This window comes from Pseudopipra pipra, chromosome 6 (assembly GCF_036250125.1).
Source record: "Pseudopipra pipra isolate bDixPip1 chromosome 6, bDixPip1.hap1, whole genome shotgun sequence".
Classification (NCBI taxonomy): Eukaryota; Metazoa; Chordata; class Aves; order Passeriformes; family Pipridae; genus Pseudopipra; species Pseudopipra pipra.
Window position 1 is genome coordinate 16,791,333 of NC_087554.1, and position 17,792 is coordinate 16,809,124.

General features: G+C 43.4%; 2 long non-coding RNA genes across 2 annotated transcripts in view; one reads left to right on the forward strand and one right to left on the reverse strand.

The window, feature by feature from the left end:
* LOC135415624 (uncharacterized) overlaps positions 1-17,792 on the forward strand; it is a 347,770-nt gene that overhangs the window by 123,034 nt on the left and 206,944 nt on the right. The window lies entirely within an intron of this gene.
* LOC135416779 (uncharacterized) lies at positions 1,379-2,968 on the reverse strand. Its single transcript, XR_010431716.1, has 3 exons — positions 2,298-2,968; positions 2,013-2,160; positions 1,379-1,540 (listed from the first exon to the last, which is right to left on the reverse strand). It is a non-coding gene; the product is annotated as an uncharacterized LOC135416779 (long non-coding RNA).

The window sequence follows — 17,792 nt, forward strand, 5'->3', positions numbered from 1 at the left end:
CTTCCTAAGGGCACAAGAGAAGGCATGACATAGCCAGCTCTCCCCGTTGCTCCCCAGAGAATGCTTTACTCACCACAGCCATGCCCATTTCTTTCTGCATCCCTCTGGCCCTGCTTCAATAAGTGACACCCGTTCACATGCCAGGCAAGCCATGCTGCTGTTCCCCTGACTGGAGCTACTTGTTACCCTAGATCAATACTAAAAAAAAAAATTAAAAAAAAAAATAGCTCTCCCTTGGGTATCATGCAGCACATTCCAGTTCCTCCCCAGTCAGTGTTTGTGCAGTGGTTTAAATACATGAAGAGTTACATAAATGCTAACTATTATTATAATGTTCCCCTCCTTCCAGTCAACTCCCCCCCCAGACTCACAGAAACATTCCCCACCTCCCATTTTAGCACGTTCATGGCATCAGAAATTACCCTGTTTTCATTTACCCTGCCCTTTGCCATATGATCCTGGCCCTCAGAAGCTTTAAATAGTCTGCATTATTATGAAGGCTTGTTAGGACTTGTCCCTAATCATTCCAGGAATAATCCTTGATGGGTTGTTTCAGACTGTGTGTGAATATTTGTACAAGCACAGAGTTCTGGCTTGCCTAAGTCCCTCTTAGAAGGGGGATTGAAGCTTCATGTTCAGGACAGAATGAATGGCACATAGTGGGGGCCATGAGTGGCAATGAACCCGTTGTGTCTGCATATGCTAAAGTTCTTTCTCTTTGGAGAAGATCTAAAATGAAAAGGTACATTTCAGAAAAGAACAGGACGACCATATTATTATGTGTTGATGGATGCCGAGCAGCAGAAATCAACCTGCCCTTTAAATGCATGGACACTAAAAATGGTGCAGTCAATGCTTCCCAGAATTGTGCTTGTTACAGATGGTCCCAGAGCTCACACTGTTTGTGCACAAGAATTCCTGTGTTAGATACTGAAATATAAGCTCTCTGCTGGGGCTACAATCCCTGTTGTCTACCTTAAGATGGTGATATAAACTGAGAAAAGAAACAGAGGAATCTGATGATTAATAAATCTGTTTCTCAAAGGCTGGCAATCGCAATTTCAATGTCATCTGCAGGAGAAAATCCAAGGCAGAGATAAATCTGCTTTTCTGACTTGATTTCCAGATGCAAACTTGAAGAAAAACAAATCACACAGGAGCATGACAATACAAAGACTTATGCCACGTAGGCTGCAATGTGTATCAGGCAGGGCGAACAGATAACTAGGCCTTTGTTTACCTGGGGTCACATTAGTCCACTGAGATAAAACTACTGGTGTTTGGAGGTTTTTGCAGTCATACTACGTATTGACAATATTATCTCACCCACTACATTCTCATGACACCATACATACCAAAATGGTAAGTGGGAAGCAGCTGAGAGACACATGCTCAAACAACATCATGACAAAATGCCTTTGCACCACAGATCAGCATTCAGTCTCTCCAATCATGCAGCCTTCATGTTTTCAGATGATCTTTGAACATTTTTCTGGGCATCTCACCCTCTCTAGGACACTAGAAGTGGTATCTGAAAGAACTAAGATCAAGAGAGGAGGTTTTGGTGCTTGTCTTTTCATCTCTCAAGCTTCTCATAGGTATCAAAAAAGAGAAAGACTATACAAAGTCTTTTGGAACCATGAGATGCTGATGTGGTCATCAGCAGGATGGTTTGGAGATTTTATCTGACATTAATATCCTGTAGTTAAGTGCTTGGTAAAAAAACCCAAAAAACAAATAAACAAAACAAACAAAAACCCAAACAAACAAATACTGCCCTCCCCCCCCCGAAAAAAAAAAAAAATAAAGGCAAGTTATTTGCAGCACTTCTATTTATTATGTGGGCTACCAAGATGAAATCAGCGCTTAACAAAAGGGGAACAAGGGAAGCTGCCTAAATGCCTGGGTGGAAAAAGGACAGCAAATGGAAGGAAGTGCTACATGAAACCACACAGACTGAAACTGAGATAGGTGTTAAGCCTTGAGACCCTGGGCGCCAGGGGTGCCCCTACTGTGGGCCTATTGAGGGGATCGCAAGCTGCCAAACAAAGACATTTGGAAAAGCTTCCAGCCATGCTGAAGACAGTCCATTTTCTTGATGGGGAGTTGGCTCACCCACAGGAGCGTCCACCTTCTTATGTGGACATCGCAGGCAAAACTCTGAAATAATATAAGAAAATTCTTTAAAGGGAAAATTCCTGCATTGCTATAGTCCATGAAAGATTTTGCAAAGGAAATGTCATTGTTTTGCAGTGCAGGCAGCCACACAGAGACAGGCAGAGGTGAATTTATCTTACCTAAGAGCACACAGCTAAACCAATGACAGAGCCAAGTATGGAGGAGCTTTGATATTCTGATCATGGAACAAAATATGGCTCTTCAGTCCCCTGGCATCCTAGGCCACAGATCTGAGGTCACAAAAGTGGGAATAGTCAGACTCTTTAGGAAGCCACATATTTCTGCTATAATGCAAAGTCAGGCTCAAACGAAGTTGCTGAAGAAGATGGACTTGGCTTCTTCGTGGGCAGAACCTTCTGAGGGCCAGCACTGGCTGCTCTCCTTAAATACAGGTATTGGCAAGCAGGGAAGGAACTTGAGTACACTCAGCACTAAAGCATGGGACATTTCTTCAAGGTGCAAAGTCAAATTTTGCACAAGGGTAAACCAGTGCTGCAATGAGCAGTTACAGAAATTATAGCAGTGACACACTCAAGCAAAAAGTGTTCTCCAACATATGCAAGGAGAACAGAGTCTGTAGAGGAGACAGAAAGGAGCTACACCTAAAACAAATAAATACATAAATAAAAATAAATAAATCTGTGAAAGCAGGTCCTACTTTAAAGTTGGAACTCAAGGTGAAAAATGCAATAACAACCAGTCATTCCTAGAGAAGCTCCCCTCAAAGAGAAGCCTGAGGACACTGTGAGCACAGCCTCATTCTAATGGATGTTCAAGTAAACACGCAGGGGGGTCCTTACACTATTTCACCATGTGGACCGTGCTGAGTTGTCCAAATTAGAAACTGAGACTCCCTGCAAACTCCAGAGAGAAGGGCAGACATTTTTTGAACATGATTCAGAGCCCAGAGGGTAGGAACCTAGCTCCTGTTCTACTTATGTGGTCCAAACCGCCCCCAGAGGTGCCTTCCCCTCTTCTTAGTCCACACTCAATGTTTAGGCTGCCTGACATAGGTTCCCTACACTAAATGGTGAATATTACACAATGACAGCAAATTCCTGAAATCTTCTCTATGTGGTAAGCATGGTATGAGCCCAGAGGGAAATAACAGAATCTGAGATGGGGAACCTGATTCTGCCTCATAGCCTGGAATGGCAGAGCTGTAACAAACACTATTTTTCTTTATGACTGTTATTTATTTTACAACTATGATGAAGTCTGGCACATGCTAAAGATGGAAGAAGAAGAAGCAGCTACTTTGTGCATCACTAGATATGTGCATAAACAGAGTCCTGTTCTCAATAGGAGAAGGAGTAAAAGCTCAGCTATTCCAGATGATAAAATCAGATTTTCTGTAAAGGTGCTGTGGAGAGATCATACAATAACTTCAAACATGAAATAGAAGATTTTACTGAACTCAGAAGGACTAAAAGGTGTTGACTTAATCCATGCTAATACTTGTGCTGGACACAGCTGAATTTGAATTGTAAAAAAGCAGTTTCAGCTCTGGATGCTTTGAGCATCAGTCACTACTGACACACAGCACATTAATTATTTAGCTATAGTTAACTATTGTATTCTTTACAGGTTATCAGCTAGGAATGACACATTCTCTTCAAGTATGAAAAAAATTACATACAGGAATAGAGGAGGTAAAACTGCCGAACAGGATTTTGTATGTTGGACATTGTAACACCTTATCAGGCCTCAGACGCGTGAGATCAGAAATGCCAGCTGGAACCCACAGGGCTTATCTGGGCACTCACAAGCATAGGAAGAATGAGAGCCAAAGGAGTTTTATTCTATATGAATCCCTGAATGCTGCTGCTGTAGATAAGGAGCAAAGTCCCAGGTTCCACTAAGTCAATGACAAATCTCAGTTTGACTTCATTTGGGCTGGGATTTCCTGCTCAGCATCAAGGGGTGAAAACCACACTAGGCACAGGAAAAAGGCAGCAGAAACTACTGAACTTGTGCATGGTTCATAGCTGCAATTGTTTCGCAGCCAGCATGAACCTACCTGCAGTAGATGGGAATGGTGGCTGATGGGTTGTTTGGTTTTGTTTTGGTTTTTTTTTTGCTCAGCTAGTAGCCAGTCTGGTTTCCTGAGGTTTAGGACCAGACTTTATGGGGGTTTAGGGATAATTTTGGTATATGAGGAGTTACCCTATGCACAAAGCAACAAAGCTTAACAAGTCACCTATTGTTGAAGGGGCTCCTGGGGCAGAAACCCTGTTCTCATCAGGGACAACCCTCTGTCCACCAGGAAACAGAAAAGGTGTTTACACAAAAAGAAGAAGAACAAACTCCCTGTCCTTTGAGGGCATCCAAAATGCTTCAGGCTACACCTCCCCTGAGTAAGATATAGACCTCAAAGACAACAGCAGGAAAAAAAAAAGCAGGTACCATGCTCTAAGTATTAGAGTAAAAAACTCACCACTCATTCAGTGCTAACATGCTCTCTGATTGGGGGGCCCCAGTTATTGCCATGAGACAACATGTAACAAATTTCAACCTGCTGTTGACGTTGGTACTGCTTTTGAAAATAGTCCAAATTTAAAGCTAAAGAGAGGCAAGCACTTTTTCAGTTTCTTTTGCCTGTTTCTCATGGAATCTTGACTCTCCTGTAATGGCTGTGAGAGCAGAAGGAGCACCCACAAGCGTGGTGCCTGCATTGCCCATAAGCTGTGCCAGCAGAAGCTGTGGCAGGGCCAGCAGGGATCTGGGGAACCTCTCCCACCTCTTTCCAGCCACCACAGTGACCTTCCAGCTCACTCCAGTCACCTCAGCCCAACACTTTGCAGAAACGAGGTCACCCTCAGCCACATTGCAGCTGCCCAGGCTGGCGTAGGACACCCCAGTGCCACCAGGAGAGATAGCAAGGGCTTGTTTTCACCCTTTGGTGTTGCCTCCTCTCCCTTGCTCTGGGTGTGTGGGCTTTTTACATGCCAATTAAGTGCAGGCTGGGGCTGGGGTGGAGGTGCAGCACGCCGAGCCTCCGTCTCGCTGCCTCCGTACTGTCACCTTCCATTAAGCAGCTGGCGGCCGAGAGAAGTGGAGGGAAAAGCCAGCGGCATGTTTGGTTTGCTGTTTTTGTGGGCACTTTACAACTTCAAAGGCTTCCCTCTGGTTCACAGGGGGCAAGGGGCAGAGGTCAGTAGGCACGGTTTGACCTCCCTTTCACCTCCTCCCCGAAAGAGAGACACACACACACACACACACACACACACACAGAGGAAGAAGAAAAGGAAGACGAAATCCTGGCAAACACTTTTATCCTCTAATCTTTCTTCGCCTTAGTGCTGTAGAGGCTTTGTCCAGCAGACAAAATGCCCTTCAATGTCTGACACTTCCATGCTGGACTCTTCCTCCTCTTGTCCAAGGAGAAAAATAAAGCAAAACACCGCACAACAGAATCGGGGAAAAAAAATTAAAAAAGGAAAACGTTGCTCTTAGAGGCTGCATTTTCTCATTTTTTATTTTGGGGGGGGGGGGGGAAGTTTTTTGGTTGTCTTTTTTTGCCCCTAGTTACATAGCTATTCCTCTATATGTAAGCCCACCAACTGCATATGGGAGGGAGAAAACAGGCATGATTGTTCAAGATCCAGCTTGAGATGTAAAAAATGCATTTTCTTGTCTTTAAAGACAGCATTGTTGTATTTATTTATTTATTTTTAATGGCAAGGTCACTAGCCCGGGGCACTGAGGAGTATGTTCGAGTTTCAGAAAGCTCTCCACAGCTGGTGATTATATCCCTTGCAGTGCATACAAAGACATTGAGAAAGCAGCAGAGAAAGTAAACAGTATCACTTCTGGGGATGGAGGGGGAGAGGAGGAGGGGGGCAGAGGAGGAGGAGGAGGAGGAGAAGAGAGGCAGATGAAATTTAAACTGGCGGTCAGCCCAGGCACCAACTTAAAACAATACAGTGAGAGGAAGCCAAAAAGGAAAAGAAAAAAATGAAGCAGAGGGGCGTGTATAGAGACACGCTATGTGTGCACACGCGTGTGAATGTGCGCAAAGCAAAGCTACAGCAAGAAAAGGAAGGGATGAGGTTGCAAGCCCAGGTTTCGAGAGCCATCCCCGGAGGTTCATCACGGAGCAGAACAGCTTGCAAGGGGAGGTTTTGGGGGCAAAGCCATCATCCTCAGTGTAAATACATCTACAGGCATTTCTAATCAAGGATAGCTGTTCATCTCTCTCAAGAATGAGGGAAGGGAACACGCATGGTCCAGAAACAGCAGTCTCAGCCCTGTTACCTCCTGCATCCTTAAAACTAAGAAAGGGGCAGGCAAGTTCGGGCCATAATCTAGTGGCTGATGCTCTTCTGTGTGGCACAACACAGACTTGGGCTATGCTTGTCTTTCTGCTTTGGAAATCATGCTCCTCATTGACTTGAGGCAGTTTAATCTTAAGCTACTGCCTTTCTCTAGCATTTTGTTTTGCCAGTTCGGGAGAAAACAGAGTCACGACTGGGTGGTGGTTTGGAGAGCCAAATGTTTTATGGGTTACAGCACAGGGTACAAACTGGATGCAATTTGGTCCAAGCCTCTACAAGCCCTCCTCACACAGACTGGTCCTGGGTGCTGGCTGTGGCTCAATCCTCACCTAACAGTTCTGGCTGTGTTAGATCTTCTCTGGTCATGCTGACCTTGAATTCACTGGAATAAGGTTAGTCATCTTAGTGTGGGGGAAGGGAGAGGCAAGCTTTTTGGAACATCCATCTGCCTGGGAAAGGCTAACAAGCCCTCATTTATAGACGTCTATACATGTGCCTCAGCAGAAATGTAGTTGGAAAGCTTCTGGAGAGACAGTGTACCTTAAAAAGATCAGAGCAGCCTGTTCTTTGGGCTGCCCATGCAGTTTTCTGCTACCTTTCTCACCCAGAGGAGTCAGGCATCCAGCAGGTTGACGTGTTCTCTAAAGCACTCCAGCAGTTGCCCTCTCCTCCAAGAAACAACACAAATCTTGAGGCCACAGCTGCAAGCCCTGGCGAACTATGGCTCTCACCCCATATGGGAGAGCAGTGATGCAGTTACATTTCTGGCTGAGCTTCAGCACCCTTGGTGGTATTTTACAGGACAGGTTGGTCAAGAGACATGAACTCCAAGTGCTTACTACTTAGTGTGTTGTTATTTTGAATTAAAGGCCTCCCCAGACAAACACTTCTGCTAGCTCACTGGCCTCCTGTGCAAGGAGACTAGCTGGCTCGGTCCTTCTCTGACCAGAATTTAATCCTTCACTCTCTATCACCAGTTTGAGAAGGGAAGATGCATAGTAATAGGGGGCCTTTTGCGCTATACTTTGCTGCTTCTACATATGGCCTGGAGCAGAACCAGACAAAGCAGACTTCAGTGACAAATACAGCAAACAGCACTGCACTCTACAAAGGGTTTCTCAATTCCCACCACCTTGTGAAGATTTGGTATGGATTCAACTGATCTGGCAGCTTCTCGGAGGGCTTCTTGCCCTATCTCCTTGACACGTGTTGCATTTAAAATCTTCAACCACAAAAATTTTCAGCTCCTACAACTGATTTCTCAAGGGTGATGGTAAATTAGATTCTTAGCATCCCATTAAGCAGGGCCAATAATTCAACATTATTTGGAGACTTAAGTGACTATGGTACTGAAAAGAGATTTCATTTCATTTTCATCAGACACTCTAAAATTTATGCACTGGTTACTCACAGGTAGTTTTTTGCTTGAATAATGCTTGTTGCAATAGGCAAAAATCTAGTTAGATATTAAGAAAAAAGATTCACATTTAAAGCTAGTACTGGAATGGGCTGTTCAGAGAGGTTGTGGAATCTCCATCCTCATAGAAGCTCAAAATTGGACTGGGCAAGGCCCTGAGCAACCTGAATTCATTTGGCCCTGCTATGCAAGGCCTTGAACTGATGACCTCTGGAGGTCCTTTTCAACCTATATTAGTCTGTGACCAGGAAGGCCACGTCAGAACCTGCCCAAGATACATACAGTACCTCATGTCCAAGTACAAACATCAGCATGGAGGCACCCCTGTTGTGGTGTTTCCAATACAAATATTGCCATGGTTACCTTTTGATTAAAACAAACTCAGTTATATTTGTCTGCTTCCTAAGGGTAACTATGCAGTCAAGCTGAAATAAGAGATTCTGAGTGCATTAAATCTCAGGTGTTGAGTCTGTGAGCCCACAACCACCTTATGCATCCAACTGCAACCATACCCTGCAAAGGGGGAATCCAGGTGGCTGAACACAGCAGACCAGCACTAGCAAACTCCAGGCAACACTGACACTCCACATGGGCATAGTCTGGCTTGCAGATGAAGGATGGGAGCAGGTCACCAGCCTCCTCTCCATTCAAGCATTGACCAAAAGCAATCTCACTCTCCGTTCCTGCACTAAGAGCAAATTGTTTTGGTTTCAACCAAGTGAGTCCATCTTCACTTCCTTTGCAGGAAATGCACTGAGGTCTTTTTGTGGTGAGGAAAACAAAAAAGTTTCTATAAAAAGTAGTGTCTTCGCCTACCTAGGCACGTGGCTAACAAATATAAAGATCACCATCTAGTGGCTTACAGGGAAGATACCATCTGTCATATGTCTGCAAGTTTGATGACCAATAAAGTTGTTGTTACAACATATTACAATTTATTCTTGCCTTCAGCTTTTAAGCGAGTCAGGCACCTACACAGCCACAGACACAGACAAGTTTCTGATCCACAGAAAACTGATATTCATTTCTCCCTGCAATCAAACACTGATCTCTTCCTCATCCCCCTTTTTCCCTTCACCCCTACACAGGATTTGGGCACATGGTAAGGGATTTATGACTTACTTTAAGGCCCAGAAATTAGATGCCTATTGTGAACCATGCAAACTCCTATAGCAGTTAATATAAGGAGGCAGATAAAAACAGAAGTTGATGCATCCCATCATTTTGCATGGAGAAGGAAGACAGCTAGGATGAACCCTCCTTATGAGATCCCACAGCCTGGAAAACCAGTTACCCAGCAAGTATGAAAGCCTCTGGAAAACTTGGCCTGTGAGCAGCCCATGGGATAGTTTATGCCAACCCTTTTCCATTTGCCTCACTGGAAATCATCCAAGTTGAAATATTCCTGAAATACTCCTCAATAGAAAGACACATCTCCAATTTCTGACAAAATTTTCATTTCGCTGGAATAGTTCTGATGAGTTTTAGTTCTTGTTCTTTGAGGAAAGATTGGGAGAAACATCATTATAGGTACCTCTGGAAAATTCTACCCATTCCAGGGAAGGTCTTACATTAACATGACTGTGATGCTCCTAGTCCATAATCTACCACAAGCACTCCTTCAAATCTTTGTGCTGGGCCACATAGGCCACCCCTAAAATATCACATCCAACCACATACTTCAGAGACACGTAAAGAGATGAAGTACTACCAGTGCACGGGTCACTCATTTCAGTGGTACTGATTGCCACGTGGCAAGGCCAGATTTGAAGATAACAGAGGACACAGTTTAATTCTAGACTGCACTCTCTGAGTACTTCACAGAAGCAGTCCTCCACATTTTTACCAAGCCAGTCTAATGGCTTAGTACCAGAACCAAATCATATATCTAAAGCATCATTCTGGCACATCTTCATGTCAAGTTCTCAATTTTCCAGGCTGTCTAAACCCACACTGCATTGATGGAAATGATAGAAATATGCAATATAACTGATACATTGCATATTTCTAACGGCCTCCCTTAAAGCCTACAGGTGGATATCATTCCCTTCTCTCACATAACTAGTGATAGGATGAGAGGAAACGGCCTCAGGCTGCACCAGGGAAGGTTTAAATTGGGTATCAGGGAAAATTTCTTCATCAAAAGGATTGTCAAACACAGGCAGCCCAGGGAAATGGTGGAGTCACCATCCCTGGAAGTATTTAAAAGCCGTGTAGACGTGGCCCTTAGGATATGGTTTAGCGGTGGACTTGGCAGTATTTTGTTAATGGTTGCACTCAAGGATCTTACAGATCTTTTCTAACCTCAGTGATTTGATTTTATGATTTCTTTGCATCACCCAAGATGCAGCCACCCGTTACACATATTTGTGGTTATCTGGAGATAAAGAAACTGGAGTTTCAAAATCCATCTTCCTCTGTGATGATACAAGATAAGGAGACCTGGGATCACTAAGGCAAAAGAAAAACCACTTACAGAAGCCACCAAATTTGTATGGCATTCATCTAGCTCTCTCTAGCTGACAAAAATATATATCTATGATAGTCAGCTAGTCTTCTGTTACAAGCTCTGGAGAAATTAAGTACAGAACAAAAGTAGCTTGGACGCTTCATATAAGTTGGGACAAACTAATCTCTGGGGCTGCTCATCCCCTTCTCCTCAGAGGGCAGGCAGTCTAGATAAGAAACTTCAAGGGTTGAGGTTAGATTGGAACTCCATGCTTTGAACTTGAAAGGGATATGGTATCTCTTTGTGGTCTTGGGATCTGAACAGCAATCAACATGAACAAGAAATTCATCAGCACTCCTAGTAGTTACATTGTCCTCCAGGGGACTTTGCATCCGGCTCAAATGATGGACAATTTTCCATAGTCTCAGCAATAGCTTTTGTGGGGTATAAAGGCAGGACCCCTGCAGACCAGAAGTAAGATTCAACGCAGTGGGCCTAGAAACCACTGCATGCCTTTAGTTAAATTTGGCTGCTGAAGGGCAGCTCTAGTGGGATGAGGCAAAGAAGTGCTATTTTCCCTCAGGAAAGCTAGCTTTATTTTCTAAAGGTTAATGAGAAATAGAAGAAAATTAGGCTAGCCAAAAGAATGAAAATAAATGGGTTTTTTCTTCTTCTTTCCCCCTCGTTTTTCAGAAAAAATGCATGGCTTTGGTTTTTCTGCAGGCAGTTGCTTCATATCAGTGTACCATGTGGTGACTCAGACATGTTGTTATTACAATCCAAGCCAAAGGGGAGATACATTGTATGAGATACATGACTTCCCCTTGTCTTTCTATACTGTATGCTTTCCTAAACAAGGGAAAAAACACAGTCAAAACTTTGAGGACAGTTTGTAGTGCCTCTTGGCAGGTTGTAGACTGACAAGCTTTCAGCTAGCAAAGCTAAGAGAAACTCAGATTGGCAGCTAGCTCACATGTAGCATCAAGGGCAGAATTTGGTTCTAAATTCCAAAAAGCATTAGAGGGTAGGGCAGGTAGAACAGTAAAGATTTAGAGCTTTTAACATACACCTAAATGGAACTAAGAGGAAAGGGGTTTTGGTGAGAGCTGATCTAATGCCTACAGACTCACCACTGGGATTCAGCTACTTTTGCTCAGCTGACAAGCAATAAAGCATTCAGATGCAATAAATCCAGTGCACTCAAACTGCATGTCCAGAAAAGCCAAGACCACCTGTAAATCAGATTGCTTCTCCTATATTCCCCCCCCAGCAAAAATTGAACTTAGTTGCACACCCAGATAAGAACGTCAAAAAAGTTATATATCCTGAAAACACTCCGTGAAGGGCTGCAAGAGCTCTCAGCAATTTGAGTGCAATGCCCCACATTCAACCCTTTGGTGTAAATGGACAGTAACTACTGTGCAAAACTCATCTATGGTAGGGGGGAAATCTGGCCTCCAGCTGACAAGTTTTTTTCCTAGACACAGGTCTGCCTTTTGAACTCCAAAACCTTTGACCATTGTGAAGCCACCAGGCCTCAGGGGCACATGAACTAAAAATAAATAAAAGACTCGAGGTGCATCTGGTGGAGCCAGTGGTTTCAGGGAGAGGTTACAGAGGTAACATTTTGACTGTGTTTAAATGCTCCACAAAGCCAAAAGTGTTAAGAAACCCTCACCCGTCCCATACAGGGTAGAATATGAGAGCTTTTAAAGTTTAAAACAATCATCCAATCAGAGGAGATATCAGATGGCTCCAAGTAACAAAGACATATTCTTTCGAGTCAAGTTATGAGAGGTATTCCCTAGGGGAATGCCATACAAATCATCTGATCTACTAGATGCTTGTGGCACTCACCACATGTTTTCTGTTCCTTCCCAGAGATGATGTTTCTCTGGCACTAAGAACATTGTCATTCTCAGCCTACTCTGACAGGCCAGATGTATGCAAATAAAAAGAAAGTTCAGTAAAAATCTAACTCTCAGACTTAGATGCCTGAGTTCTTTGAGGGAAAAGAGGAAAATGAATTCCCATTACATTTCAGGAGGGTTGGGCATCCCAGCACATAACCTCACAGGCCAAAGATTTCGGATAAAGAGCAGAGGAAAAGTTTTGAATTATTCCAGAACTCCTTCCACTACCTCACTTCCAGACAGATATGAAGTGACAACACCCTGAAACAAAGCAACACAGCCGAGGAGAACATTATCAGATTACTCAGAACAATTCCCATTGTTAGTGACCCAGAATTCGTCACTTAGAACAACCTAGAATTGGGATCTCAGCAAGTGCTCAAAGCCACTTAACCCTTTCAGTGGTGTCCCCCACACCATCACAATAGAATGGAACATAAAAGAAAAGCATCTCTTATTGCATCTGGAGACAGACTAAAAAGAGGCAGTAGATGACTTCTACTAGACATAGCACATTCTCAAAGCAACATCACTATAATCCAAGAGTGAGGAAAAGCCAGTGATTACATGCCTGCTAAATTATTTGGAACTGAATAGGACACCATATCATGACAATGAGTGATAGTATAAAGCTCAAGACACAGAAAGAAATACTGCATGTTTCATGTAACTGGCAGGAACACATTCCACATTTCAGTGTTTTGGCAGGAAAATACAGGTTTGTACTGGGACTATGTATTCAAACTCCTCATTGATTTACAGATACAAAGAATTGCTAATGCAACCTTAACATGAGGAGGATGGTTAGCAAATCTATCAATAATGCTGGTTTTTCGCCATCTTTTTGCATAAGCACACATACCCACATTTTCTCTCAGTTAAGCTTTCAGTTAGAACTCAATCAAAGGGGAAAAGTAACACTAAGGGACTTTATTTTTCACTTTTTTAAAGGCCAGGCATTAATGTGACAATCTCTGAGGCACTAAGAGGAAGGCCAGCAAAATTGCAAATGATGTTATTGAAAGCCAAAGGAGAACAGCAAGGAAGAGAGCTGCAGCAAAAGCAGCCTATAGTGACCCAAAAGAATGCTTGCAACAATCTGCTTCTGGCAACAGCCTTCTCTTTGCACAGGATGGGGATCAGAAGTGTGCTTCTGTGCTGCTGACCTGTTGAGGACCGACAGCTTTTGAATTCCGGTCAGGACACTCGGACTCCAGCACTATGATACACGTTAAAAATGAACACTGGCTGACACAAGTAGGATACCATTACCTCACCTAGACTAGCAGCACAAAAATCTAAATCCCTGGGAGATTCAAGTCAGTGGATGTATTCATGACCTACTTCTAGGGTACACAACAGTCACAGCTGTTAGCTGAAAATGGTTGTAGAGTGGCACATTCTCTGTTGCACCTGCTCAGTTATTTGGTACAGAGGAACTTTTTTGGTATTTAAAGCCAGTAGGTCCTACCTATTTGGACGTCAATGCACATGCTTGAACACCCTCCTCACTCAAACCGGAAATCCACAAGAGCTTTAGGTACAGTAGGAAAGAATTGAGTAATTCTCCTCATCAGTGATTGACTTGGATACAGTTGAATACTTGGCACACACTCCCTATTCACCTCCTAAATGGTTTCCAGGAGTGAAGAAGCTGGACCATGAAACAGCAAGCACTTGCACCAAGATCTGTCCTGCTGAGTCATTGGAGCTAGAAAATAATGCTACAAGACAATCGCAGGAGATGTGATACTATGAGCTGAGCTCAGGAAAACTCCAAAAAGAGGAGTCTCCCAAGAAATGTCTCCCTATTCTCATAATTCTTTACAACATAGCAATGAGCAGATTGACTATTACTTACATATGCAAGAAACACCTGCACAATAGACACAGATGCACAAGTCAGAGGAACAAGTACTTGACCCAAGCCATGGCAGCCACCAGCAACAGTTGCCCAAAGCAGACCAGTCGTCTGTGACAGATGTATTTGTCACACTCCCCTGCTAATAGTTCATGAGAAATGAAGATCTTAACAGAGAGCAGCCAGAGTCACTCTATCGAGGACCAACTCCGGGTCATGTATTTTATTAAGGCCGTTCCTTGAGGAACCAGAAAATCGAGCAGAAAAGAACAGAAATCTCTTAAGAAAGATTAGTGGAAGAAGTTAAAATGCAAACACAGCACAAATGCGCAGCAAACTCTGCTCCTCAGTTGGCACATCCTGCACTTACATGAGTTAGATCTATCTTCACCAAAAATAAGTTGATATGTGAATAAACAGTGATAACAACAGGGACCACAAGACAAAACAGTGACTGGGTAATGGCCCTTTAGTATTCTGCCATCTCACATTGTGCATCATGTTGTATTAAAGACCTTCCTCAATAAAATCCAGAAGATGCTACAACTGCCACTTTGCAGTGATTCATGGCAGACAACTCACCACCTGTTCCTCACAGGAGGCCTGTGTGGACTACTATCCTAGACCTCTTACTGAAGAGAAAGTCCCACTGTGGTGAGCAGAGTGGGAACAAGCTGTTCTCTGTAAGAAGTGCCTTCATCTTTGTATAATCTGTTGAGAGAGTGCCTGACTTCAAACAGCCACAGCGTGTCTAGGGCACTTGCAGCTGTTTCAGATGTGGGGTACTGAGTCACACAGCAAACACATAAAAAAAAGGGATTGAGAACAAATTTTCTGTGCAGATAAAGTAGAGCTGAGGGCCCCATATATTAATAAAATGGCTGCTAGCCAGGGAGACTTCTAAGCCTGCCTTGCTGCCTGCGGCTAGGGAATGATTGCAGCAGGCAATGCTCAGCCAGGACCCCCCAACAGATTTTATTTATGCATGTCTGCTTTCATCTCCCCCTTGGTACACAATAGCCTAAACATTGTCTCCATCCTGAACCATACAACTTGCATATTTGCAAACATCTCTTCATCTTAAGACCACAGACAGACAGATTGGTCTTGGGTCATTGAATTCAGTCTTTTGTATGAAATCTATTGTATGAACCAACTACCATATAATCCTCCCTGATTTTTATTTTCTTTAAAGAACAAATGAAAAACTGGTTTTGGTGTCAACAAACAATCCCAGAATCTGATATCTTGACTGTTTAGGAAACTCATGCACATCTTGGGCAAATATTCTTCATAGCTAACCAGCACACGCTTTTTTTCTCGGCTGTTAATTTAAGCACAGAAACCCTTCCTTGGCCCTCTGCCCTTACCTGACACACAGATTCCAATAGCTGCAGCACCCTGTACTTGGAGAACTCCTCCACATCCAAGTGGCTGATCTTCTTAACCGAGCTAAGCATATTAACCTCTCCGAGAAGTTCATCCTTTTGAAATCAATAAATTGAGCTGCAAGGGTACTTTTATTTAGTCTTAAATTTCATTTAAAAATTAACCAACTCATAGTCAGTAGCCATTCTATAGTTTTCTAGTTTCTGTTCCTAAAAGAAGCAGTACCAAACCTGACTGAAGTAGGAAGAACAATCTGAAGAAATAATTCATCAGCCATTTCTACTAAAAATTTCTTTTAATCTATACCTGATAAATCAAAGCCGTCACAACACATCAAATGAGTCTGGGGCTATGGAAGACTCTCAGTGCTAGAAGCTCATAGCCAAAATTATTTTGACCAACACACATCCATTTTCATCTATGCTACCCATACCAGTTTCTTCACAGAAATATAGCAATATTTCTATATACACAGACAGGATTATATTCCATCTCTGCCTTGTCTGAGCAACTGATCACATTGAACAATATTTATGTTTCACCATCCTTTCTTTTCCCCCAAAATGTTCACTTTTGCACCTAGTATGATTAATTCAAGCTTCTACATAATTTTACATTTTATTTATCCATTACCACATGCTTATTTACCTGATTTTATCTCCTGAAACTGTAGATATTATGCTCTGTCTTCACCATCCAGGCTTCTCTGTGTCCTTATTCGTTCTTTAGCACCATTCTTCAGCTATCACTCTGGGTTACACATCTTTTTGTGGGGATTAGTTGCTTTTCTTTACTGGCATCCCCTTTGTTTCACTTTCTTCCAACTCTTCAGCAAAACCAACCTTCATTTAAGGTCTCCTCCACTAGTAAACAACTTCTCCCATTCTGCCCCCATAATCATACAAGTCCCTCACCCTAGGTGGAGACCTACCCTTTGTAGTCTCCCCCCCCAACACATCAGCTGAAGATAAGTGGTCTCAGCTGCAGCTCCAGCCTATAAATCATCTCTCCCATGCACTCCAGCTGTTCCAGGTCTACATGGCCTCTGCAAGAAACCCTCAGTAGGATAGTATCCACCAACAGAACCTTCCTCCAGTCACACCCCTGTGCTTCACCAGCCTTTGAACTGTCCCAAGAACCTTGACTATAATTGATGTTTTCCTCTCTCGAAAAGAAAGGTACAGCCACACCATCCTCCTCTCTAACTATTACTCCCATAGCCACAAACTGTCAATGAGGCCTTGCTAGTCAGTGGTAAAAGACATTTGCCTGGATCAGCTCCACCACTTAATAAACTCACCTAGGAGCAGAGGTAGTCCCTCAGCAGTAAGGCCGCTGACCCTCTCCAAAGACCCAGCAGACAGAGTTGTGACAATCCTGTCTAACCCCCTAAACTAGGATGGTCTCCTTGTTCCCAAGAGCAAGTCCTACACAGCTCCCTCCCCAAACATTACACCAGTTGCTAACCTGCTTGTTGGCTCCCATGGGTTGGACCTTCTTCTACCTTCTACTGCCACAGAAGGGACAAGCAAAGCTGAAGTGTGCTGGAATGATAGATGGGAACTTTCAGTCCTTTCTTACATGGAAATATCTCTGGTTCATGAGGTTCTCCACAGGCCCTTTGGACTGGAGTAAGGGAGCAGAGGGTACAGGGAGGTGGCAGTACCTCTTTCCTGAGCAAACAGGCATAAGTCTGGTGCAGACCATGTCTCTACATGGCCTTCAGAGCTGACCCTGTGAATGAATGTGGACAAGTGACACCAGGTCTACTTCCACTAACAGCTGCTGTCTTGTGGACCAGAGAACACAGCACCATCATCCAGCATGATCACCAGCTCAGACCCACTACATCATCTAGCAGTTCAGAGTTAGATTAATTTTCTTGTTTACAGGGATGAAGGAAAATGTTTCCAGCTCCATAGTCTTCCTGATTCATATTTAGAATTCAATACTATCATCACACTCAGTACTTATTTTCTAGCATCTCCAGACAGAAAAGGAGAAAGTGACACCCAGGCTCCAGATTCGTGGTGTGGCCCATCACTGTCAGCAGCCTCTTCTAAAAAGAGACTTGATTGACAGTGGATGGGCACTTAGACAGCCCTGGTGGAGAGGTAACCACTGTGTTCATTGCTGAGTGAAGACCCAGGAAGGAATCAGAGGGGAAAAACAATATGATTAAGAGAAACTCTGCAGTACAAAGATTCATGTGTGGATCCATTCTGTAGAATTATTTCACTTCAGTTAATGCCAGCATCTTGCACTTCTGAATGCAGTGAAAGAATAAAGAGGTAGGTGAGAAGCAGGG